The sequence below is a fragment of the Notolabrus celidotus genome, chromosome 18, assembly GCF_009762535.1.
Source record: "Notolabrus celidotus isolate fNotCel1 chromosome 18, fNotCel1.pri, whole genome shotgun sequence".
In the NCBI taxonomy this organism is placed as follows: domain Eukaryota; kingdom Metazoa; phylum Chordata; class Actinopteri; order Labriformes; family Labridae; genus Notolabrus; species Notolabrus celidotus.
Window position 1 is genome coordinate 8,586,348 of NC_048289.1, and position 26,052 is coordinate 8,612,399.

At 39.6% G+C, this 26,052-nt stretch overlaps 1 long non-coding RNA gene across 2 annotated transcripts; it reads left to right on the forward strand.

The window, feature by feature from the left end:
* On the forward strand, positions 1-25,613 carry LOC117829615. Of its 2 annotated transcripts, XR_004634647.1 has the most exons (4): positions 15-61; positions 2,013-2,057; positions 18,354-18,447; positions 24,628-25,613. It is a non-coding gene; the product is annotated as an uncharacterized LOC117829615 (long non-coding RNA). The 2 variants fall into 2 exon arrangements; XR_004634646.1 differs by lacking the exon at positions 2,013-2,057 and having other exon boundaries at positions 1-61.
* Positions 25,614-26,052: the final 439 nt, after the last annotated feature.

Here is a 26,052-nt window from a genome sequence, read left to right on the forward strand (position 1 = left end):
TTCCTCGTTTGAAAACAGGAGCGGGATGTGACGGAGCGCGAATGCAACGCACCTTCAGCAGGTAAGTGTACCGGACGCTGTGTAAATGTATGTTTCAGATTAAAATAGAACTCCACAGTGTGCACCCTCTTTAGACTGCCTCTCTACCCAATAAATCCAGGTCCAGGTCCGCGGGATACTGGTGTTGTTTGCTGGGTGAATTGAGACACTAGCGGAGAGAGGGAAGTTTGGTGTGTAGGTGTGTAGGTGTGTGTGTGTGTGTGTGTGTGTTCCTGTGTGCACTAGTGACAGTGCCGCTACGTCACATGCAGCAACAGAGTTGGACCTTTATATTATGAAGTGCAGAACCTGTGAGGTATGACCAGTGGCGCCGTATAGGGGGGGAAAGTTAGGAAGATTCTAAGGGCCTATGACTGACAGGGGGCCCGAAAATAATAATACAAAAAAAAAATTAAAAAATCTTAATAACATTTTAGAATAAGGTAATTAAAAAAACGGTCCTGTTGTATTCATAAAATGTATATCAGAGATCTCTACTTAATTTGGACAAATTCATATTAACCCCCCCCCCCCTTGCACAGAGCGTGCTAAAGGCAGCTTAAAGGTCTGGGAAGACATAGTCTGGGTCCCAGAAAAGGAGGGAAAGAAAGGAGAGAGAGGAGAGAGAGAGGAAAGGGCAACAGTATGTCACTCAGTTTTTCTCCAGGAAAGGTTGGTATAGTCTTTGAGTGGTTCAAATCAACCTGTTTGCTAGTTTGATGTGAGATGAACTATGTTTGAGCTAATTATACTAAATGGGTTTCCCCGCCCTCCCTACCAGACTCAGCAGCTGATATGTCAGCTAAGCAGGTTGAAGCATTGAGTGATTTAATCTGTTTTAATGTCACAGAGATTACTCAAATAATACCTTAACATCAGATATTTTGATGCTGACTGACAGCAGTTGCACAGGGTTCTTGTGGCCTTTGGTGATGGGGCCCAATGTGATATTTTTTCATGGGGCCCAAAATCCCTGGCGGCACCCCTGGGTATGACTGATCATTTTCAGGAGTGTAGTGAATGTGTGGGCTTAATAATGCTCTTCTGCATTATAATGTAAAATGTGATTTTTGTTTATTTGTCCAAAAACATGCTCACAAGGTTGATCCATCACTCTAAAAATGCCCACAGGTTTGAGTGTGTCCGTGAAGGGTTGTCTGTCTCTTCATGTTAGCCTTGTCCACTGGCGATCTGTCCATGGTGGACCCACCCTCACACCCAATGACAGCTGTGGGATAGAATCCAGTCCCCTGCGAACCTGAAAGGGATAAGAAGTCAGGATGTATTGATGGATGTCAAAAAAAATAAAAGAGTTTAGGCCTTTCAGATATAAAAACGATGAAAATAGAAACACACTGGGGTAGAAATGAAAAACAGGTGATTTATAGAGCTTGACACCATGGAATAAATATGTAACAGGGTTCATAGGCCTAATTATAGTCAGTTAAACATCACACAGTCATAATAACATAACATTATTTACTTTCTATGAATTCCACCGATGTTTCTGATGAAATTTGGCTTGTGATTTTACACAAAAAGAAGACATTAAAAATATACATAGTAAAATAATAAGATAAGAAAAAATATATAAATAATATAATGTTTATGTATATAATAATTATTATTATACAAATTGTAATATTATATATAATTAGCTTTTGATAAAAGAAAGGTAAACTCAATTGTTACATTGAAATCGTTCTGGATAATAAGTGTAGAAATGTTCATTAATCAGATGCAATAGTCACCACCCACAGAACCTCTCCTACCATGAATCAAAGGAAGAGAGCATTACACATCACCCCCATGGTTTAACAAGTGTGAAACACAAGGATACTGAGCATGATGCACACAACAGAGTCAGTCAAGCACCTCTTTCCACTCTGTCTGAACCCACCTCTGCATGTCACTCAAACGGTCTAAACAGAGGAACGATTGTTCTCTGAAGTTACTGTTCTTCTATTTTTAAGGTTAAGATACACTCCACCTCCGCCTCCACACTACAATCAATAACGGTAAGGCTTTACGATACACAGTTTCCCAAAATGGGAGAAGCAGATAAGACATTCAAACTGTGAGGGGGAGGTAAAGAAACAGTTTGAAACTCATTGCAGAGACAGATAATTAGACATAAATGCTGCTGGCAACCTGGAAATTATAAAACAGACGGATAATCACACAAGACTAAATTAAGAAATGAAGTACTTGATGATAATTAACCACAATGCAGAGACAGGGATGCTGTTGTTAGTAATGATGTGTTCAGTTGTCAATGTGTTTCTGTCAGGAAGGATAAAGGTTAGTTTGACAGATGTGGGTGTTGTGTTACTGCAGACAAAAGGAAAAAAACAGTGAAATCCTACATGTGACACCAGTGAGAGCTGCAGTGTTTCACCAGCAGTGTCAGTACAACAAGATCCTGTAGACTCACATGGTCAAGCCAACGGTCAATCTATAAGTGCTGGTTATGCAACAGCTTCTCTTAGAGAACAAAAGAGGCCTTGCTGCTTTTACCGTATGTATCTTTTCTTTACAGAAAATCAGAGGAGATTAAGAAATGTATTATTCATCCAATGAAAAAAGCCTTATCTCTCAAAATTTCCAGAAACAACCAAGGTTTCCTGTAAAAATGTTACAAAGTGGGACAAATTTAATCCCACGCCTTCCCTCCCATGCTTCTTATGCTCTCTGATTGAAGCTATTATAAGTAGTTAAACTTACGGCAATGTTACAGAAAGTGCAGACCTTCTGTCCTAGGGTGTTTGAGGATGTTCGGTATTATAAAACCATTGCAGCAAAATACAGTAGACAAAAACATTTTGGCTGACAATAACAGTTTGTCACGAATTTCTAGTTATGTAAGAAAATTCTAACACTGCCTTAATGAGTTTGTCCAAATGTTTAAAGTAAGCAAAGTAATAAATCAGAGCTTGGTTTTCTATCTTTTGGTGCTTAATAAAGTTTTTGCTGCTATCCCAGCCTGGCCTGTACATATATGTATATTCTGTATACTGTATGTACAGGCCAGCTAATCAATACTCATGTCAGTGGGTGACCTCATCACAAATGCTGGCAGAGTACAGTATATTGGAGTGTGTGAATCGCTGCAGGCTTGTGGATGAAACTAAATTAAAGAAGTTAACACTGCTTGCTATGTGGGTGACAACAGGCTAGTAAAGGCATGTCCTCAGATTGGTTTATAAAGACCTCAAAAGAGAAATTGCTGTCACATTAACCAGGGTTACTGCATGTCAACTTGTCATCAAAACTATCTCGGAACAACAGCACAGTATGGACACTGATCAATCACATTTGACATTCACTCTTCCATATTTCTAAATGTAACTGTAATGTCTAAAAGTCTATATAATCTATCATCTACAGGCTTTCTCTCATCTCTAAGTCATGGTTTCAGATCAGACTGGTGTAGCAGTGCATCATTTATTTGACTAATTAATGTGAACTCATAATTTACACCTTTTATATAATCATAACATTTTTATATTTGTCTTCCCTCAAACAATTTTAATTCTTTATTAAACAAGAATGAGTCCCATCATCATGATGATCCAAGTGAGTTAATCTCCTTCGCCCTCTGGCTTGTTTGATTTTTTGGTGCCTTGTCATCCTTGCATGACGGCTGGGCGTCCTATAATGCATGGCACAATAATAAAAGGCTGTATAACCCAACTTCAAAGCTGATAGAATGAGCACTTGAACTTCACAGATAAAGTATTCATCTCTTCTGCCAAGTCTAAATATAGACCTTAAACTACAAAAAGTGGTCGAGGGAAATTAAGAAATAACCATACGACTCTTTATTAAACTCTTCTATATTAATCAAAGGAAGAACCCCCCCTTATGTTACCACAGATTTATCAGCTAACCTGTAGAAACTATAAACTGTATAATGTATGGATGTAGTCTCAGTGACGTCATATTTGTTTCTGAAGTAGAGTTTTGAAACTTATTGTCAGCAGGTGCCATATTAAAAAGCTGGCTCAACCTAACTTCAACCGATCTTGTATGATGCAAAGACGTGGAGTTGAGGCGAGCTCTGTAACCTCTAAGCTAACAGCTACAGCGTTCCCGCCTGTCAATCAAGTTAGCCATGCCCATGTTTAGACAAAACTCCTAAGTTTAATACCTTCAAAAATAACGAGTTCTAAAAAAATTTAACCCCCTACAGTGTGTGCCGATAAAGAAATTAGCTATTCAGACTAAACCATTTTTTTTAACCAGGCTGTTAACATTTTTATTATGGCTGTAAAGATCTTCTTTTTTGAATGGGTGTGTATGTGGCTTCTGGCGGTCTGCAGCAAGCTTCAAGTGGACGCTCAATGAACTGCAGTTTTTCACACTTCAGCATTGGCTTCATATTTTGTCCGCTGCTTGGTAGAAACAGAAGATCAAGGATCAGCATAGACTCTTTGGATGTATGGTGTGTTCTGAAATGTAATACTACAAGAGCATGACTCCAATAAAAGAAAAAATCCTATCTATGTAAGGGTAATTATTTTCATCTATCACACAGTGACAGTGATATAATGTTGGACTTGTCTCACACAACAGATTTATATAAGACTGGAGATGAACGATATTAGATGACATCTTTTAGGATTTAGTTCTTTAATTCAGAAGAAAGAAGATGATAAAACTTTTTTATAAACAGCTGGGTAGAATGATTTAATTTTTAGATGTGATAATATAAAGGCTTTCAGAGGCTGTCGAGTTAGCGTTACCTCTTTCTGTGTTAAAGGTTAATTTTCCTCTGACAGTGCTATTTGCAGGGAGATAATAATTCTGAAAACGGATCATCTGTATTAGATTTCAGAGGCACAAGAGAATTATGGATTCATTTTGCTGCCTTCGTGACAAGAAAAGCTGACTTGTTGTTCAAGTGTTATCTATTGGACTTGGAAATGAGATTCAGTGACTGGAAATGAGGCTCAGGCAAAATAAACAAAGCACACACATACATCCACAGAGACAGTACCTATAAAATCAGTCTGTCTGTGTGTCTCTCTCTCCGCATTCAGGGTCTGAAATACACACACATACACAATGACTCATAAAATACTTCAAATTTTAAGCACATGAGTGGTCACGACAAAGATAAGGAGAAGATGTGGGTGTCGGAGAGCAAGTGGCTAAAGCTGCTACACACATTCACAAAATCGACTACATCCCTCAGTGCACACATCTCAGGGCGCATGGATCAAACAGCCTATGAGGAAAGTGATGCTCGGCCACTGGCGCCTGGAAGCTGCGGACTAATTGGCTGTATTTCTATTCCAGGCTTTCAGCTGACACTCACAGCGTATTGTGGATGGTAAAGTTTCATTCACTGAGTCACAAACACCTCACACAACTTATAAACAAGGAGTGTCAGAGTCATATATGCCTTATTACAGCAAACAAAAGTCTAAGCTTCCTGGGTTTTGGGATCAAGATTACTCAATCCCAGCCAGTGTTCATTTGGCAGCTATTTTTGTTTAAGTCTTTTGACACAAATGCCGGTTAGTTTAGGTAACATTTTTTTTTGCTGTTTGGTCCACTTTCAACAAACTGTGATCCGTTTCTTCGGATAGTCTGGTACCTTTGGAGTAATGTGAAAGCCCCTTTAAACCCTGGTGCGGACCAAACAAGCAAACTCTGGTCTGCTTGAAAATGGGGGTCTTGGTTTGTTCCAAGAGAAATTTGGTACAGTTCGTTTGAGGTGTGAAAGCAAAGTGGACCCAACTGATTCACCAACAGAGGGAAGTGTAAAGTGCAGCGCTCCATGAGTAGAAAAAACATCTGATGTGGAATGTGATTAAATATATCTTGCATGCGTTTTATGGACATAGGCCTATATCTGAATTAAAACTTTCAAATCCCTTCAGTGCCTTGCTTGGCGTCTGTGTATCCATGGCAACACATCATAGTTTCTTGCTCTCATCAGGGTCTCTCGCTCTCACGCCTTCTTCTCCAGTACCGATTAATTTGTCTCATGTAAAGGACAACATGCTTTACAGCTCACTGCCTGGCCTTCTGCTCATACTGGACATCTTCTTGTGAAACTTATTATTTGAACACCAAAGCAAAGCAGGAAACAAAGGAAGTCTGTATGAATTTGGTGTTTCTTCGCTGTTTTTGGTGAATAAGCCATGAAAGGAGACATTTTAGTAATTACTTTTATTTAAAACAATTTGTCTGTAATTCAATTAGCTAATCATAAAATGGCACCAAGAGTTTACAAAGTGTTTCAATCTACAACATTTCAATCTCCTAACACTTACTTATTTAACACCTGGGGTCCTTGTACCTTTATTTGACGATGCTGCTTTGCTGTCCCTGCTGATCTATTAAGGCAATGAAAGTACATTACACATGGATGAAGGTTGCCATGGAGGGATGTTCTTTTCGCTATATGAAAACATAAAACAAAACATTTTGTTCTTTGGTCACGATGGAGATATCTATTTTTCTAGACTGCAAAATAGGAACACGCATTTGTGGGGTGACTCAGTGATAGTCAGCCGTCTCTTAACTGAAAGGTCTGGGTCTTGATCCCAGGTCCTGCAGTCCACATGTTGAACTGTCCTTGAGCAGGACACTCAACCCCCAAACTGCCCCTGTTGGCTGTCCCAGCGGTGTAATGTGATTAGTTTTTACTGGTGAGAGCTCTACATAGCAGCCTCTGCCATCAGTTTGTGAATGGGTGAATGTGACATGTAATGTGAAAGCTTTTTGAGTGGTCTGAGGACTAGAGAAAGCAATCTAAAAATATCCTACAATTTACCATGTGTGTTCATAATAGAGGGCTGAATTACACCTTTGCTAATTCCATTGCATTTGTGCATGTGTATGCTAGAGACAGGGAATATTTTGCAGTGCAGCATTACATTCAGGGTTCAGCTTCATCACATCTCACCTGCCACGTGTGGGTAGAATCAGCAGTGGTGTGAAACACAGTCGGTCTCACTCTGGGTGGGTGGCAGGTTATATATAGAACAGTTTTATGAATGGAGAAAGACAGCAGAGAGAGAGGAGAAGACTCTAATGATGATTCCCGTGGGAGCATTTTATCCCACTCTGCTTTACTCTCTTATCATCTCCTGTCCATCACTAGACACACACGGACACATACAGACACATTACAGTGATGTGCGGATTGCAGATACACGATCTATAGCGAAAGATCGATATGGTCAGACAGGAGATTTTGATGAATAGCAGATGGATTCCTGCTGGATAAAACTGCAGAAAATATGAATAAATATTTATGATGTATTGAATGTATGCAGCAGTCCCACAGCAGCGATGTGTCACTAAGACAAATGCTGTGCACAGTAGGGGCAGAGCACTACACTGTATTTGAAGTGTTAATGTAACTGTTTGCACGGAAACGTAAGCAACTACAGAATTCAATCAATATAACACACGATAAAGAATTTCTCGGACGGCTTCAGTTGCTCTGCATTATTTAACATTCAGATGTAGGTCTCAGGATCCTCAGCTGGGGTGCTGACAGTGTGAGTGTGGGTGTGAGCTGAAATTACCTTGAGCAATAAGGCTTCTGGTCTGAAAGCTGAGACTTAGGCTGCACTTGCTTGGTACCTGGTCCACCGTGTGGAGCTTCTATTTAGAAATGTTTTTTTGCAAATACAAATTTAAAATGAGAAACAAAATTTCAGAACAGAGAGCTAAACAAATGCAAATCCTAACGATTTAAGAAAAATAATTGGACACAACATAACTTAAACACTCTCTTTGATATCATTCAGGAAAGAAAATGCTCCAAATGTATAAAACAATCAATCTCATTAAAAATCTAAGATTAAAAAAGTGAATTCTTTAATTAGCATTACTGTTATTCTGATGTGGTCTGTAACAAATTTAAAGAGGGGGTATTATGCTTTCTCATATTTCAAACATAGACATACAATGTTGGGGGTCCACACTAAACATGCAAATTTTAAAATCTCTAGGTATGCAACATGTTATAGTCAACCCTTAATTTGTGTATAAACCACTCAAAACAACCAGTTCTTAACGGACTTGCTGAAATGATAAGGTCATCCCATAAGGATCTCCTTATCGGCTCATCTGTGCTGCTGGCACAGCGTAACAGCACGTCCCTGGCAACACAGAGGGAAACGGTCCGCCCACAGCTCTGCCCCCGACAGGCCTCCGGACAGCTAGCCAAGCAGAGGAAAGGGGGTTTGTGAAGCTGGGTGCCTAACCCTCCTGTTTTTAAAATTACCCATCACTGAGTTTCACAGCAGAGAGAAATACCCTAAATTATGTTTATTCAACCTGAAATTTGATGAATTTTCTGGATTGGCCCCAATATTAGAAAAAATGAAATGTTGCCTTTATTCATGTTTCCATGTAAGCGATACAAAGAATGTGCTGCTATTGTCTAGGGGTCAAAATGACCTGACAGTCTAAATGAGAAACATCACAGTCAGTTATACGGCACAAAAATGTGAGAATGCTTTAGTTCTGTCTAGGATCAACAAGTTCACACATAAACATGACAAGTTATGTGGTTTTCACTGGCGGAGTGCACTTACAGTGACCAGATCTGACCCAAGGTGGTGGCACCTTAGATAAGAGTGTCCAGAAATGCGGTAACAGACAGGCTCTGAAAAAGCAAGTTCTGGAAAGCAGGTGAGGGAACATACAGGCGCTCATGATTACATAAGAGGAAGAGATGTCCGTTCTGCTCGCCATGAAGGACTGTGAAACACATACTGTGTGCTGCAGGTGTGAGAGATAGATCTGCAGAGGCTGTGCACTTGAATACTGTCCTACATGTGCTTATTAGTAGACTGAGTTATGTTGTTTGGTTCACAGGCTCACATTTTTGTTTTGTATATTTTATCACATTGTTCACTGGCAAAATGGGATAAATAAAAATACATTCAAAACTACTTTTTCCCATTTCTGCTACTTTGATAGCCAATAGAAATACTATACAAATATTGCTTACCACATATACAGTAAAAAAATAAAAATGATAAACCAAGCGGCAGTCCCTAGCCGCGACAATTGAAGCTAATGTGGAAGTATTAAAAACTGCAGTTCCTGAGTGTCCGCTTGAGGCTGGCGCCGGGAGTACTGCAAACCACTTGCACACTGACTCAAAAAAAGCTGATCTTACAGCAGAAATTAACATGTTTACAGTCTGGTACAAAAAACAAGTTCAATCTGAAAAGCACACACTGCACTGTGTGAATTTCTTCATAATGATGACGATGATTGAGAGGCAGTGTAACGCTAGTTGTAGTAGGTGGAGAGAGCTAGCCGCTCTGGATAGCCACTTAGCTCAGAGACTTGACAGAGAATGAATGGAGGTTTCCCACTGATGCATTTATTCACTCTTTTTAAACATCGACCATATAATGCCAGGTCTCAACGGCGCTATGTTGCACAATCATACAGGATAATACGAACAGTAGCATAACCTACACCAACTCGTCACTAGAGGAGCAGACAGAGAGCGCGTCTCTGTCTGACTCTCATACAAAAACTCTGCGGGCTCACGAGGAGCAACTTCTCTGTATGTAATCGGCTGACTCAGAAAGGTAGCGCCCAGGTATAACGACAACGACTGTTACAGCAGGCACACTGTAGCTGTTGGGGAAGAGGCTCAAAGCCTGCGGCTTTACCTCTCACTACCTTGATAGAAATTAGGTTAACTTTATGCCCAATATGGCTCCCTCGGACGAAAGGGATCAAAACAGTGCTTCAGAAACAGTATCAGTGACGTCACCGATACTGTGTCCTTTTATTGTAGTCAGTTAAACTCTGGTATTGACAAAAAATGTGGTGAATGACAAAATGTTTCTTCAGGCAAAGTTGATTTGGTGATTAAAATTCAAGTAAGCTGCCTTATTTTGGCAGTTTAGTGAAGGTGGGTCATTTTGACCCGTAGGACACGGTGTTTACAGCATGTGAAGACATCAAGAGGGTTAAAGAGACAGCAGCTGAAACAAAGCCTATCAGACAAAGGCTGAAATAAGGGTTTTCTAAAACACCTGTGTGAGAAAAGTAGGGATTTGTTTGAGCTGTACATCATGTAACGTTACAACAGAGGTATGAGAGGGACAGTATCAAGCCCTAAAAAAAGCACAACACCCCTCTTTAAGTAAAAGTAAGAGAGACAGGAGGCAGTTTCCCTGCAGTCAAATTGAATTCACAATGTTAAAACATTTCAAGGAACGTTATCACTAACAAACCGTCTTTAGTTGCAAATTTGTGTTACATCCAATCGTGCCTTAGAGCTCTTGAGCCGTTTAATTTGAACTGATGTCCACTTGTTTCACCTGAGCTGCATGATCCATCTTTGCAAATGAAACCCTTTCAAATGGCTGTTTGAGGTAGAAAGAGGACAGTTCATCATTCCCGATAATAATCTGATGAAGCGAGAAATGAGGGTCGGCCGATGAGTCACACGTTGAGAGCAGTCCATTGAAGATGGGATAAAAAGCTCCATTTGCATCAAGCTTTCTTTATTCATGCTGCTGCTATAACACAGAACAAACAGTCGGGGTCAAATCAGAAAACTACAGTGGAGGATAATGAGATGGTTTCCAAACAAGCCACCCATACCTCTTTAAAGCTTTGAGAACTACTTGGCAAAATAAAGGAATTACTGTAGAAGGAAAAAACCCGGAAAAATATCAAATTATATTAGACTGATATTATTGTGATTTAGCATTTTGGCTGAAAATGGCTTTGAGATGCACATATTGTGCTGAGACTTACAGATCTAACCTAATGAAGAGTCCCTTTGAATGCCTGAGGAGCTCTGTGACATAATTGAAGCCATAACTAGCATTTAGGACAGAAGCCTGTGACATTTTATCCTTTTATAATTGGCTTGAAAGCCTATTACACCAATTATCACATGTTACTTTTGTTTAAACCTCTTTTTAATACATTTTTTCCTGTCATTTTAGACTGCTTGTTCCTTGCTGTCTCCCATCTGGAAATAGAAGAGCATAATACGCTCCTTCATTTATTTATCAGCTTTTTCTGTATTCATGATAACGAGGGGGTTGCATATGATCTCAGTGTACACTGGTGTACACACATAATATATTACACTGTGGGTGTTGACAGGTCACAGCAGTGCCAAATACATTAAGTTTGGAAGTCTCTGATACACCGCCACACTGAGATTGGGGATCCTGAATAAAGCAGGCTCCCTCTGCTGGCACTAAGAGCAAAGGAAGTACCAAGACAGGACTGGTGGTATTGATAATTTCACCTAACTGGACTGGTAGCATACAGTTTCATTATTCTCTTCTATAAAAATAGAAATAACCTATAACTATATGTATGATTGTGCCTTTCTCAATGTATTTGTTAAAACAGGAACCTCAGCAGTAATAATGATGTTCACAGTCTCAAACTCGTGACATTTAAAGATTTAAAGGAATTGTTTTATGCTCATACATGCTAGCTAGAAAACTCTGTGACTACAAAACACATTTTGTGAGTGAATTTCAAAATAATTAGAAAAGTGAAAAAAAAAAACTCTTCAGAGCTGACGCTGTGTGCAAGGTTTGGTTTAGGGAGAGATCAGCCAACGGAGGTGTACCTGGTAGGGACACAATTTTCTTTTACAGTGGGTAGGAATCAGGACTCCAATACAGCTACCCTCCTTTTGTTGACCCATCCAATCCAAACCTTTTCAGACTCATTGCTGGACTACTGCAATGAACTTCTCATTGGGATCCAGAGCGAGAGTCTCCAAAATCTACTACAAGTGTAAAACAGCACTGCTAGAATCCTGAGAGTGCAAAAGGAAAAGACACATACCCCTTTTTTTTTCTCTTCACTTGCAACTCATCTCTCTTAATATTGAATACAAAATCTCCTTAGTACATGAACTGCAATGCCACCCTTGCCCCAACAAACTGCTAAAGGAATTACCCTTCCTCAAAATAGCATCAAGATACAATATGTTCTGGTACAGCGAACCATCTCCAATTCTCCAGGACTAGGTTGCACCATACCTACACAATTTAGGCAAGCATATACATTCTGCTATCTGTGTATGTGTGTAAAGAAGTAATTTTCTTCACTGTAGAAACATGTCTTAAAATATTAACAGGCTGTAGCCCTCACTCTGTCACATCCCCTGCTTGGCTTTGGCTGCTATATATAGTCCTCATCATCCCTTGGAAGTCCTCTATGTTGTTATCCTGTTGTTATCGTGCCGTGCACTATGGAGGGATGATTAGTGGTTTGCTGTGATGTACGTAGAGGTTTTTTTTTCAGGCCAGCCTCTATCCCAAGGTGTGAAGTGTCTGAAAGCATGCTGTTAGCACCTAGTCGAATGTCTATGACTCCGGTACCCTTGACTATTGGTGATGTTGTTTTAGGACAATGGGTGAAAGCTCTGCTGCTTCTTTCCCATTGTTTTAAATGGTCATAGGAGTTAAAACCAGGACTTTTCTTTCTGCCTTTTTTTTCATCAGAAGCTGCAGTTAATTTCTGCACAGTTGGATAAACAGTTTTCACTCGCACAAAGGTAATCTCAAAAAAAATTAAGCCTCCATTAGCTCTGGTCAGAGATTGTTATTTATGGGAACGTTGTTATGTTGGGCGTCATTGAGCAAACTGAATCACATTAACACCCACAGCTCAGCCAACGTCACCTTGCTAACTTAACAGTGATTGAGTGCACTTGGACAGCAGTTTATGGGGACTTACAGGGTTAAATGGATTACCAGCAACACCTACGAGAATTCAATAGGAAAGAAGAATGAAAGACAAGTAACACAACTTTTCTCTTTTTTTTTTTTTTTTTTTTTTTTTCTTGTCTGCATATATATTTCTGGTTTGTGTCATGTTTGTCACAAACTGTCAAATATTCATGCACTTTATTCTTGCAGCAAAAGAAAAGAAAGAAAACCTTTTTCTTCTGTGCTTGTGACTGTGTGCATGCAACCATCACCATCCCTCTTAGAACTCTGGCCTATCTTTTATTGGCAGCTAATATCATGTTCTGTAAAAGAGGGCGTGCACACCTAGATGGGCCAAAAAAAAAAAAAAAAAAAAAAAATAAGAGAAAGTGAAAGAAAGATTACATAAGGATATACAAAGGGACAGGGAGAGAGAAGGAGAGAGAGACCTAACACACTTAGATGGAGAGGGACCATCTCACCATGATGCCAAAAAGAAAATCCGTGGGGTGATACTAATGATTAAGCAACCCTTAGTGTCCACAATCATTACTGAAGCTTGGGTCGCAGAGGGTTGCCGCCGTGCTGTGTTCTATTTGTGTAACAAGACCACCACTGGCTTAAAAAATTAAGCCTCCATTAGCTCTGGTCAGAGATTGTTATTTATGGGAACGTTGTTATGTTGGGCGTCATTGAGCAAACTGAATCACATTAACACCCACAGCTCAGCCAACGTCACCTTGCTAACTTAACAGTGATTGAGTGCACTTGGACAGCAGTTTATGGGGACTTACAGGGTTAAATGGATTACCAGCAACACCTACGAGAATTCAATAGGAAAGAAGAATGAAAGACAAGTAACACAACTTTTCTCTAATAACCTCTTCATGCAGACAAGCAAGACCTGTGGTCAAACTGCAGAACATTCCGTTTGTAATTTAAACCTAAATGAAAAGTTAATTTGACATACATTTAACATCTTATGAATAATTCCATATCACTCTCAAACACAATCGAACATGTTTGATTCATTAATTGTCCCTCTTGTCTCCTAAAGAGAGTCTTTTTTTATAAGATAGATAACACATAAATAATTTAGTGTGAAAGTTTTTAATCAGCATTTAAAAAAAAAAAAAAAAAAAAAGGACATAAAAATCAGAATGTATGGTCCAGATGGAGTTGTGTTTCAGTATGTAAAACGTGACTTTTCCAATAGTTCTGTCAAGATTTTATGCTGTTGTGCAGGGCTATTCAATTAAATATTTGGTCGGGCTGGATTTACAGACTAAGGACATGAGCTGGGCCGGACATTTTAAGCAGACAGTGAGCAAAGTTAACCATTTAAAAGAAATCAAACAGATAAGATAATAAACACACTGGATGTTTCTTAACATATTGCCCCATCCAAAAGGGCATAAATGGGTTAGTTGCTAGGTTATGATGAGTGTTACATTCAATGTTTGTAATAATGTTGGAATTTTTGTAAGAACTCGTCAGTGTTAGTAAAAGATGTTTTTCTTGCCGGACCCAACCCAAGTCAGAATCACTCGGCAGTTGCTTTCGGGCCACTCGGCCAGCGGGTGGCTAATTGAATAGGGCTGCTGTAGTGTAAATATTAGCTGGGGGTACAAATCTGGTTAGACTTTTTTAATTTGGCAAAAAAATCCAGAAGTAAATAATAAATTAACATGTTGTGTTAGACTAGCAGGGTTTCTTTGTTTCTTGGATCCAGTTTATAATATTATGCAGTTTGTTTTTGTGTGTTGAGTTCACGTACTGCTTTATTTTTGTGACCCTGGTGCTCTGGTATTATGTCTGTATTACTTCTTTCCATTGTCTGCTTTTCCCGCCTTTTTTCATACACACCTGTGCCTTTGCAATTAACCTGGCCTGTATTAACCCCTGAGCTTCCACCTACCGTCTGACCGATCGTCATTGTCCCCGTGGTATGTTCACGCTCTCAAGCCCTGTTTTCCTTGTGTCTGTCTGCCTGTTTTCTGACCTTTGTTTGGATTTTGATTTTGTGGATTTGGCCTTGCTGGATTTGTTGGCCTTTGCTGACCGACTTGCTGTGTATGACACCTGGACTGTTTCCTGAACTTTTCTCCGCACCTGAGTCCCAGTTCTGTCCTTAATTGTCACACAATTTGTTTCTATCTGTAACACTCAGCAGCAACATACAGGGGATTTGCTCACTCCTAATCAGCTTTTCTATTTCTGTTATGAGCATATGTCAGGAATCCACTTTCTTAGTTACCTTGGTGACAAGTCCCACTCAATCTAGTGTATGATTGGTTGGCTGGAGTGGGGACTGGCGCCTCTCTGGGCAGAGATGTTTCAGGAGGAGCGTCTGAAGTGGCTGAATAAATACTCTGAGAGTTCTGAAATGCTGTCTGCAGCGGATGCCCACACACTGAACCCACACACTGATGATTATGCTCTCGCCTCATTGGATAATTGTTGGATGCGAGCTAACCGCCAACACTAGTGAGCTAACATTTATCAATGGTCACTTTACCAACTCTCTAATGAAAGCACATTAATAACCTGATCTAATGCTCATGATGCACTTGATACAAATGGTGCAATCCACTTTATGTTGATGGTAAAATATGTTGAAAAATGTGAGAGAGATCAGACTGAAGAGGGACTGAAGCATTGGGTGATCATTTTCTGTAGGTTCAAAGCGGTGACCTACCCCTTTAGTATTTCCATTATTTTTTCACTTAGTTATTATTGGTACAGAAGAGTAAAACAGAACGGTCAAGATCATTCATGACTATATGACTGAGCCCTTTTAAGAAACTCAAGTTCATTTAATGATTCTGTTCAGTAAGAGATGAAGAAGAAGAGAGAATAATAATGGAAGTCCAATCAAACAACATTTCTAGTTGTGGCATACTAAATATCCCTCATCGTAAAGTACCCTGTGTAGACCACGAATTCTGAAATGAAATGAGACAGTCTTTTATAGGGTGGGTTGCGAAGTGCTGCTTCTGTTGCCATCAACAGCTAGCTTAAGTAGCTAACAAATAATGTCAAGTAACTTAAGTATGAGTTAAGTTAAGCTAAGTTTCGGGGCCTCTTTCAATGGTTTTCAAACACTTTCAGAAGCAGCCAACTAAATAACTGTTGGCATGCAATGAATATGGGAGTAGATTGGGCCAAGAGGAACACGTTGGATGGATCCTTCATGGTCGGGGAAAGAAGGATGCATTGGTCAGCAGCATTTGAAGAAGACTTTGAAATGGGACAGCCTTGTCGAGCTGCTGCTGGTGTTGAAATGTGACTGACTGTGTCCAGACTCTTTGACAAAGTATTTAACCTATACTCTAAATGAAACCACAAAGCCACTGAACACCTGAGTTATTTCATTGAAAGTGTATGGTGAATGGGTGTTCGTAGGGGATCTGAACTTTCAGTGTGAGGAGGGATCACATTTCTAGCATTATAAGAAAAGGTGAGAAAAGCCTTGTGTAGAGGTCTTGCTCATCCTGTTGTGATTCTTGCGTACGTACATTTAGAAACTGTCATGAGTTGATGTTTATTGTAGTTTTTTTCTCTGTGTTTAATGCCTTCATTCCTCCCTGAGTTTATACTGTTATACGTTATCCTGTCTCCTTTGTGTTTTTAGTGATCGCTGTCTCTTGTTGTATTTTCCCATGTTTCTTAGTCTCGTCTAGTCCCGGTTTTATAATGTAGTTTTGTATCCCTGTGTCCAGTTAAGTTTTACGTCCTGCACTTGTGTGTTTCCCTCCCTTTTTGATTAACCTGATTATTTTCACCTGTGTTCAACACCTGCTTTGATTACTGTGTATATAATTCCTCTGTTTCCCCCTGTCCTGTGTTGGACCATTGTCAGTCTTCCTTGTGTTCTCTGTTTTTAGGAAGTTTTGTTTTTACCTTTTGTTCTTTTATTGTTAAAATCTTAATTTTCTCCACATAGGTCCTCCTCCATTTTCTCCAAACGTGACAGAAACATGTTGAAATATTGCCATAAGACATCTGTGTGTGTATGTATTTCTATAAAATGAGAGCTGTCCAATATTTATCAGTGATTAACTGGGATTAATTGTATGTTTAATCCCGTGTTGAAAATTCCATTATGTATTTCAAATGAACCCTGCACTGCTGTACCAGCGTGGTAGAAAACCATGACTTTCATAATCGTAAGTCAGTACCCCAGCTGGTCAATGGTTAGTATACATTTACTAGTACAGTGATGCTCCCATCTTTGTCACTATAAACTAAAAGTAAATTATATGTAAAGAGATGCCTCTTGGTGTGTGCTTCTCTTATCATACACTCTTTCAGTATCTACTCCCACATGTTATTTTACTCCAGCCAGCCCTCACATGAACATCTCTGTTCACAGCACATGGTGGCAGCAGCGCTCCACTAAAAACACATCCTCAGACCTGATGGTTTTATCCTGCCCTGACAATACAAGCCTCACTGTTACTTGCAGAGGGGTCACAAGACAAAGCCATGACAACTCTCTTCCCCTCTTTTACAGGCTTCTGATGAAATCCACTAACTCCTTTACAACCCCCCACATGTCCACAGTGTTCCTCGAAACAGACATGTTCAGTCATTAAATGTTTGACAATACGGTTTCTTTCTGCATGAAGGGGTGGCTGTACACATCCCTTGTTGTCTTTACTTTTCTTGAAAAGTGAAGGCGGAGGGATGATGGGCCACAAGTTTTTATTTAGACACTGATCAACCTTACATTGAACAGGTGTAGCTGTAATATAAACAGTTAGAGCAGTTTGTCCAGATTTGTCCTGTCTATCATGACAATGTTGACCTTTTATTCTGTCTTCATCTTCAATCCCTGCCCTCTTTGGAGTGCACTCCTTCTGTTGCAGACAATTTTATTTTCTGTTTGTTTGCGCTTTCCGCCTGGTTAACCCTCAATTCATTTCTTTGTTTGATTTCAAATCTGGTTTTAAATCAACATTTTGAAAGGTTTAAGAATATGTGATATTAAGTATCCCACTACTGTGAATCTTGTTTGATGCTCATTATTATTCTGTCTTCTTCTGCTTCTTCTCTTCCTGGTCATGGTTATTTATCTTTCATTTCTTGCATGTTCACTCGCTCCCTGCTCCTTTTAATCTTCCATCTCTTCTTTTCTCCTCTCTTCTTCTCTCCTGGGGGTATCTTGTCCTCTTTGTATCCATCCGGAACGTTCTCTGTTCTTTGCCCAGTACCCTGCAGCTGGTCCCCATTGAGCCGCTCTGGGATTTTAACCCCCTCATCTCCTCTTCAGACCTTTTTTTTTTCTCTCCCACCATTGGCTCTAAAAAGTAAGATGAATAGATTGGTAAATAGAAGGAGTAAGAAGACCATTTGGCAAGAATTCCATGAAGAACTTACCACACACCAGGTTTTAGAGCCTCAAACATGAGACCATAAACAGATATGAAACTCTTTTAGCTCTCCTTTTAAAAGCAACATCTTGCTACTGTTCTGGATGTATTCATTTGGATATCTCTGGGGGATCAATTAAGTGTTATCTCGAAACTATTGGGTATTTAGCTTTGGAAGTATCAGTTGGATACAGGATATGCTCAATACAGTTTGCTTTATGGAAACCTGTATCTCCCTTCTCATGTATAGATCCCAGCTGAGTCTCGTGCTTTCAGAGTGCAGAATGAAAAGAAGCTGAGAGTCTGAGAGGGGGAAGGTGGAAAGATGTTTCCTATTGAAGAATGTAAGTAATTAACCCTTCTTCCTCTCAAAATAAAAACACTCTCTTGTGGCTTGCATAGGGCTGATTGATCTTGAGGCAGTGTGTGTGTGTGTGTGTGTGTGTGTGTGTGTGTGTGTGTGTGTGTGTGTGTGTGTGTGTGTGTGTGTGTGTGTGTGTGTGTGTGTGTGTGTGTGTGTGTGTGTGTGTGTGCTGGCAAACACATACATACTTACATACATATAAGGATGTATGTTTTTGTACACAGGGGTTTGTCCTGATTTGAATCCATTTTGTCTGTACATCAGTACAGTTACTTGTCATTTGCGAAGCGTCAGTTCAAAATAATTATACACACCTACACACTCTCATTCTGTGAGCCCTCACCTCACAACAGACTGCGACGCCTTCTAATTGGGATGGATGGGCTTCATTATGAGGCATCAAGAGAAAGTGAGAACAGTGATAGAGGGAGGGAAGGGGAAAACACACAATGTGCTACAATAACAAACAGTGAGCTGCAGCCCTCAGCTCCTTGCTCACTCAACACACACTGAGAAATTACCCAAGTCCTAGTATGACGTACGTATGTTTACTACTTGGCCTTTAGCGGCTGAACGCTGCCTCTGTCTCACATTTTATCTTACTTCCAATGCCCTCCGGGCCCCTAGGGGTAAGCCAGTGACTAATGTGAACTGTTTTGAATCCCAGCGCTTGTTTTCCTATCCCCCCTACACTTCTCCTTCCCTGTGTCACTTCGCTAATGGCGCCTCCTCCCCTTGCCACAAATCCTCACAGCTGATGTTGCCATTGCGCTAATCACACCAAAAAAAATTGTGAGGACGATAATCAAAGGCAGCAAGGACAGCTTGCCGATGTGTTGCCATTTGGTCACCATTAAAGTGTTTATGTAGATGTTTTTATTTTTAAAACAATGTCTGTTAAAGGCTTAACATCAAGACATTTGTCATAATGGAACATATGAAAATGGATATCTGAAGCCAAACCACAAGCACTGAAAGGAAAATAACGGACAAACACTATGACAATGTTATTTCTGTGCTTGTTTGGTGTAAATGACAAAGTTAGTGTGAAGCCCTCTAAAGGTCACTTTTACACTGAAATCCTCTTTAAATTCAAATTACACAGAAATGCAAACTGTCAGAAGAGCCAGGGGTCACCAGTCCACACCTCATGAAATATCGTTTCAAACCAAATCAACTCTGCATGCTTGGAGGCCCACTTTCATGCAAAGAATCATGATATATTTATGAATGTATATGATTTACGTTTAAAGGGAGAAATACTTTGACCCTTTACAGTTGGTCATAAATGCATATCGAAAATAACTAATAAGTGACAAAGTTTAGAAAATAAGGGACTCGTTGTAATCTAACTTTACTCGTTGATTAAGGTAGCTGGATTTTCTGTTTCTGTATTTAAAGTGTATGGAAGTTATTATCTCAAAGTATCTTAAGCTGTCAAAAACATTGTGGGATGAAAAAGTTCCTCTTGTGTGAGTGAAAGCACAGTGACTGAGTTAGGACTGTCGTTCTGAGTGCACAACCTGCAGTTTCTGTGGTGCTGTGTAGCTCTTTTGAGTACCTTCTGTTTTCACCATGTGCTGCATGCTGCATGCTTACTACTGGTAGGGCATATGAGTTTAGTCTTTGGTATTTTTAATAGTTGAGAGGTAAGAGTATACTTCCCGCCAAGACTTTGCCTTGAGTCACATGAGACCCTCCACTGATCACACTGAACAATTAACTGCACAAGATGTATTTACTAACTCTTGTACCACTATTATCTTTGAATTCATGATTATGACCTAATGAAGGAGACAAGCTTTTAAAAAGTGTACCAGCCACCCAGGTCAACATATATGTCTCCCAGCATGCTTTGTGCACTGGAGGAGTTGCTTCAAAACACTGCGAAGTAGTGAAATTTTGCCTCCGGTTGCGTGCAGTTGGTGATAGTGGGGACTGCACTGTGGATATTGGTAGTTGCAGTGATCACTGAAGTTTTTCACATTAACTTCATGACACAATGAATTGTAAGTGATGTAGTTTCATGTCATGTCTCATTTCTGCTGACCCCAGGAAGCCAAATAAACACTTCAACCATGGTAAAAGTATCCATTTGCAACTTGATGGTCCATCTTTAATCTTTTCAGTTGTCACAGTGTTCCGTTACATGGAGTACCAAAACAAATCATCTCCACATGAATTTGGTTTTTGATTTTAATAGTGTGACTGACGTAGTTTATTACACTTATTGTCTATAAAATTGTCATGTTTTATGGAACCATAATAGTAGGTTGACTTAAAAACAGCTATAAATCATATGCAGTCAAAATATCTCCTCTGTTTGGCTACTTCTCAAACAGTGACTGTTGTTTTTTAAAATATACTAGCTTTATTGTTCCCACATGATGAAACAATGGACTGGTAAAAATAATAATATTCCTCTGCTGTTTTAGGTCAAAGAAATGTAAGTGCGAATGGCACAAGGTATCATCCATCTTTCTTTATTTGAAGTCTTCCTCTACGCATCCTTAATATAAGTAAAGGGGCATTCCCACTAAAAGCTAAATAATTTGAAGACATGAGTTGGGCAGTGCAAATGTTGCATGTTGGGCAGCGTGTAGGGATGGGTACCTTTCACATTTGAACCGATACGGTACCGATACCCGTTACCTGGGAATCGGTACCGGTACTCAACGGTATCAATTTTCTGTACTTTTGTGTGTGTTTATGTGGTAATAAATGTTAATTTGTTTAATAATAAAATCTCAAAATTTTAAATTTAACATGAAATGAACAAACAGGATTACATAGGTGATTAGATATATTAGCTGACACGTGCTCGTGGCGTCTAACTGCTCTTTCAGGATTTTATCAATTAACCCACGTGAATGCCTGCGGACGGGAAAAGGTCAGTTCTCCGTCTCTTTATAATAACAGGACACACAACTTACGTGTTGGGCATTCATGCACACAGGAATGGTTATAAACAGGGCAGGTAGTCGGAGCGAGAGAGTTCGTCTCAACTTAATCCTCCTGCACTCCCGCGCAAATGCAGAGAGCAGAGAAGTCCACCCGATCAGTCTCAAACTTTATTACAGGGTGAAATTATGGAAACTGGCCTCCTCTTCCACTTCCTCACAGTCACAAGGATGCGTTTAGGTACCGAAACATGGTACCGTTTGATTTTACGTAAATCGGTACTCGGTAGTACCGACGGAATTCGGTCGGTACCTATATAAGTACCGAATTCGGTACCCATCCCTAGCAGTATGACTGGTGCAAATTTGCGACGTGTTCAAAGCTTTATTTGCTTCAATGGCTTATTTGCGAGAGTTGAAAAATTAGAACTCCAACAAATTATTCGCACCTTGATTGCCAATCATTGTGCAAATCCTCTGGTGACAAATGATGTGATAAATGTTCATTCATCTGGAAAACAAAGGACAAATTGATTTTATCTCTGTGTGGATTACCTGAACTTTGTGACACTGCCTACTCTTTTTTTTAACTTCTACATGTTTGGAACAGTTACAATGTAATCTGAAACATTGGAACAATGCAGAATAGTATGTTTTCATTGAAAACAGGAATAGAATTCCATAAGTAGTTCCTCAGGCTTGGAGAGCTGAGTTTAACAAACTGAACACAAAGTCTGGAACGCTGCTCATTTCAACTGTTTGGTCCTTTCTCTTCAGCTGGAATGTTGAATATCTCTGGTTGGACATGTTTTTTTTTTTTGTACTGCGGAAGATGTGCTTATTTGTGACAATCTTCCTCATTTCACTATTTGAATTGGCCTATTATAAAAAAATAAATATCCAAACTGAGGTTTTGCTTTTAACTTTTATAAAAAATAACTACTGTTGGTGTCCACATTGCTAAATAACTAAGCTGAGTGAGTACAGACTGCTGTCTGCTCAGTCTGTGTGTAATGAGATGGTAGCACAGGGAGCTTATGTAAACTCAAGAGATGACCGGTGGGGATGATCTGTGCTTGTCTGCACAAATCACATAATTATCCAGTTGAAATAACACAACATTCTTGTGCCTGAGTACAAGGATAGGCACTCAGTGAGAAATCGCCTTCCAAGTATGCCCTTCTAATAAGTTACATAACCTACCACAGGGTCATTAATGAGCGCCACAACTGAAACACTGTGCCACCTTCAACAGACCCAGGGAGTGTTCGAATAGTCCTTTTTGTTTAAGAAGGTTCCTAACTGAGTCAAAAGACCCAGAAGCATTTGATTGTCAGGTCAGACAAAGCAGTTCAAATTCTTAAAATTATATTGAGAGGAGCTTCATTGCTTCCCGTATAACCTCCTTTAATAAAGGATGTACAAAAAGAGAGAAGAAAAAATGACCCATAATTCTTTGCACCAAGGACATTTCAAGTAACACCTCTCAACTGTGCATGACAACAAGCTATCAGCTGATTGGAAGCCATATTCACTGATTAAACAAATATTTTCCTTCAACCAAACTCACGTTTCATGTGAATAAGAATTCAAGAAGAGGACGGTAAGCTGAGCAATATTGTCAACGTGCCAAACATTCAGTATCAATCAGTATTTGTGTCCTTACTTTTATATTATATAAATAAGTGCAGGTAAAGTTTAAACACTGCCAATATAAGGCATGCTTTCTACTGTTTTGATGACATTAATAAGGCTGAGATGAAACATGTTAATTTGTCCATCAGAATTTGAATGAAAAAATAAATAAATATAAATTTCTGACAGTGAATGGTTTTTATTTTGCACAGATTATATAGGCGACAGGCTAATAGGAAGACAGGGCCAGTGGGGATTGCAATAATATTATAATATATATTAGAAGATACAGGCTCATAATCTGAATATTATCACACTTGTCACAATGTTTTACCGCTTATGTGGCTGAATGAATCAACATGGTAAGTGCGCACTGTGCTTTTTATAGTGTATCTGAGGCTGTTTGTAGTTTTTACACGGCAGATTTACATGACATCAGTAACAATCACTGACTTTAAGAGCAGTCGGATTCCCTTAATGTCACAGTTGTTGTTTCTCTAACATTTTATAACCCTTTCTTAACCCTGTGACATTTTCTATCAGGATGTTATGCTATTATATTTTAGGCAAACTTACCAGGATGTAATATCACTGATACTATCTAGCTCAGCAAATGGTCCCTTTTATCCTCCCACAACCCATTTTTGCAGGAAGAAAGGCAGTGAGAGCCAGGACATCAACTAGTCACCAAGTGGGCATCTCGCTTCAATGAGGTGTCATCCAGTTAGGCTTGCTGTACTGGGAGGTTCAACTGTTAGTTTCAGTGTCCCAGAACTCTCCTACATGCTAGATCCCACTGCCCATCATACCCACATGAAAAAGCAAACGGCACAGAAGAACACCTTTTTGTTTTTGTTCTCAACTGATGTTAATTCTTCTCATGAAAACCCACTGCCCTGTTTTCCTTCAACACCTTTTGCTAACTGTGTTCATGCACTCCCAGTTCTCTGAGTTATGAGCTAGTTTATGTGCTATGAACACCCTCTCTTCACAAATCTGTAAATCAAAGCTTTTTCCTGTCATACACTTCATTCACCAAGTCCTTGCAGAGCAGTGTCAGTTCCATTAAATTAACTACTTGCTTGTTCAGAGACCAAATCTCTGTTAGGCCCAAACTTTCTCCCATGGAACAAATTTTCCTCTCCCATCTATCTGCATCTCACAATTATCTTCTCCCTCTGGATGGCCTGACTCGTGCCTGCTTAATATCCTACCTTCTTTACATTTATTTCCCCTACAGACAAACTGAATGGCTGCACTCTTTTTCTATCACATCCTGAGTTGACTTTCAATTCCTGCCACTAACCTTTTCATCTCCTGATTAACTGACCTTGCAGTACAACCTGACTTCCTCAAAGTTGCTATCACCATGGGCAGGATGGGTCCCTCCTCTACCATATTTTTAGGTTCTGGACATAAGGCAACAATATAAGTTTATCATGACTTGTGTTTTTATTTGTTGGCATTAGTTTTGAAAGAAACCATCTGTCACAGTGGCATCTTAATTTCACATATAGTAACATTAGTCAGTGAGGAGGTTCAGGTCAGATCCCACCATGGAGGGTTCCTTTCTCTTTCTTCTGACCCGAGGCTCATCTTTCTCTGATCTCCGTATGCTTTGGCAGAATCCTCAAAGCCCTCTCTGGCACAACGCTGCAATCTCATTTATTCCTGGGATGAAAAGGAAAAACCCCTCACCCAGTGAGCATCCTGGAAAGCTCGGGATATGCTCCCCCTCTTGTTTCTGGTCTTTGAAGTGTTCACTTCCTGTCGACAGTGTACAGCGGATGGAAGAGGCTCAGATACAATATGAGACAATGTCAAAACGTGGGTCAATGGACTCTTTCATTCAGTGTATAACAACATTAACATACAGTCAGCTTTTTTACATGTCTGTGATGATGCATCCCAAAGAAAGTGCCCCTCTCTCTTGTACTAGTTCGGGTCTGCTCACCTTATAGGACAGTCATCAGTAGCGACAAGCTGCGTCCTTTGCCTCCCTCAACCTCCCTCCACCACAGATCTATCCATGGATAGAAAGGGTCCAAAAACCCTGAACTATCCCACCAGGCCCAATAACCACCTTGACCTTGACAAGATGCGTTTACTCAGAGTTGTTGGTGTTTTCCTGCATACCCAGTTGTGTGTTGGGTGCTAAACTTTCTGCGTCTGTCAGAATTAAGTAACTACACAAAATATTTTGTGTTTAGCTTATTTTTTTGGCAAATTATATAGTGTGAGTAACATGTGATTAGCACGCTAGTGAACTAGCTAATTTGACAACTTTAGACAACTGAATTTCTGTGTTGATATGTTAGCAACTGATGTGTTCTTACCTTTTAATTCTCTTTGCTGTCGTGATTCTATGAACATCTATTGATTTATCAGATAGCTTGATTTAAATTATTTGATTTATGCAGCAAGCTAACCATGCTAACAAAGGTCAGCTAAGTGAGAAGTATTAAATATGGAGAGAAATGTTTCATTTCTGTTTTATTGTTTATTTCAGACCACACACACATCTTGTAAGCACCCATTCCCACTTACTTTCACTTCTGCCCAGTTGTAATTTCAGCACATCGAAATTAAAGGAGGCTAACTCAAAGAGAAACTGCTTCATTGTGTATTCATACTGGCACTAACTGAACAACACTCACTGTCTTAACCAGATATATAATTTTACCTGATCCTCACCAACATTAACTTAAAGAATCAGTGATGCATATAGATCCAGACTTTTAATCATTTGTTTATATTTAACGGTATAGTTAATTGGATTCCCAAAGGTACAAAGAGAGGTGACACACATCTTTGTTCAAGAAATGAAACATTAGTGAGCTCCTAAAGGTAACGGTTAAATAAACAGAAAAATAAGGGTGTGTATCATTGTGTAATAGACTGACAGTAGCCAAGGCATTGCAAAAATAGTAGCATAATGTGATCCACCGGTGTTACACAACTGCGTTTGGGTAGGGGACTCTTGACATGTGTTATTAAGTTTTGTAAAGCTGCCACATCCAGGCTGTTTGCTCTGCTGCTGCACCGAGGTT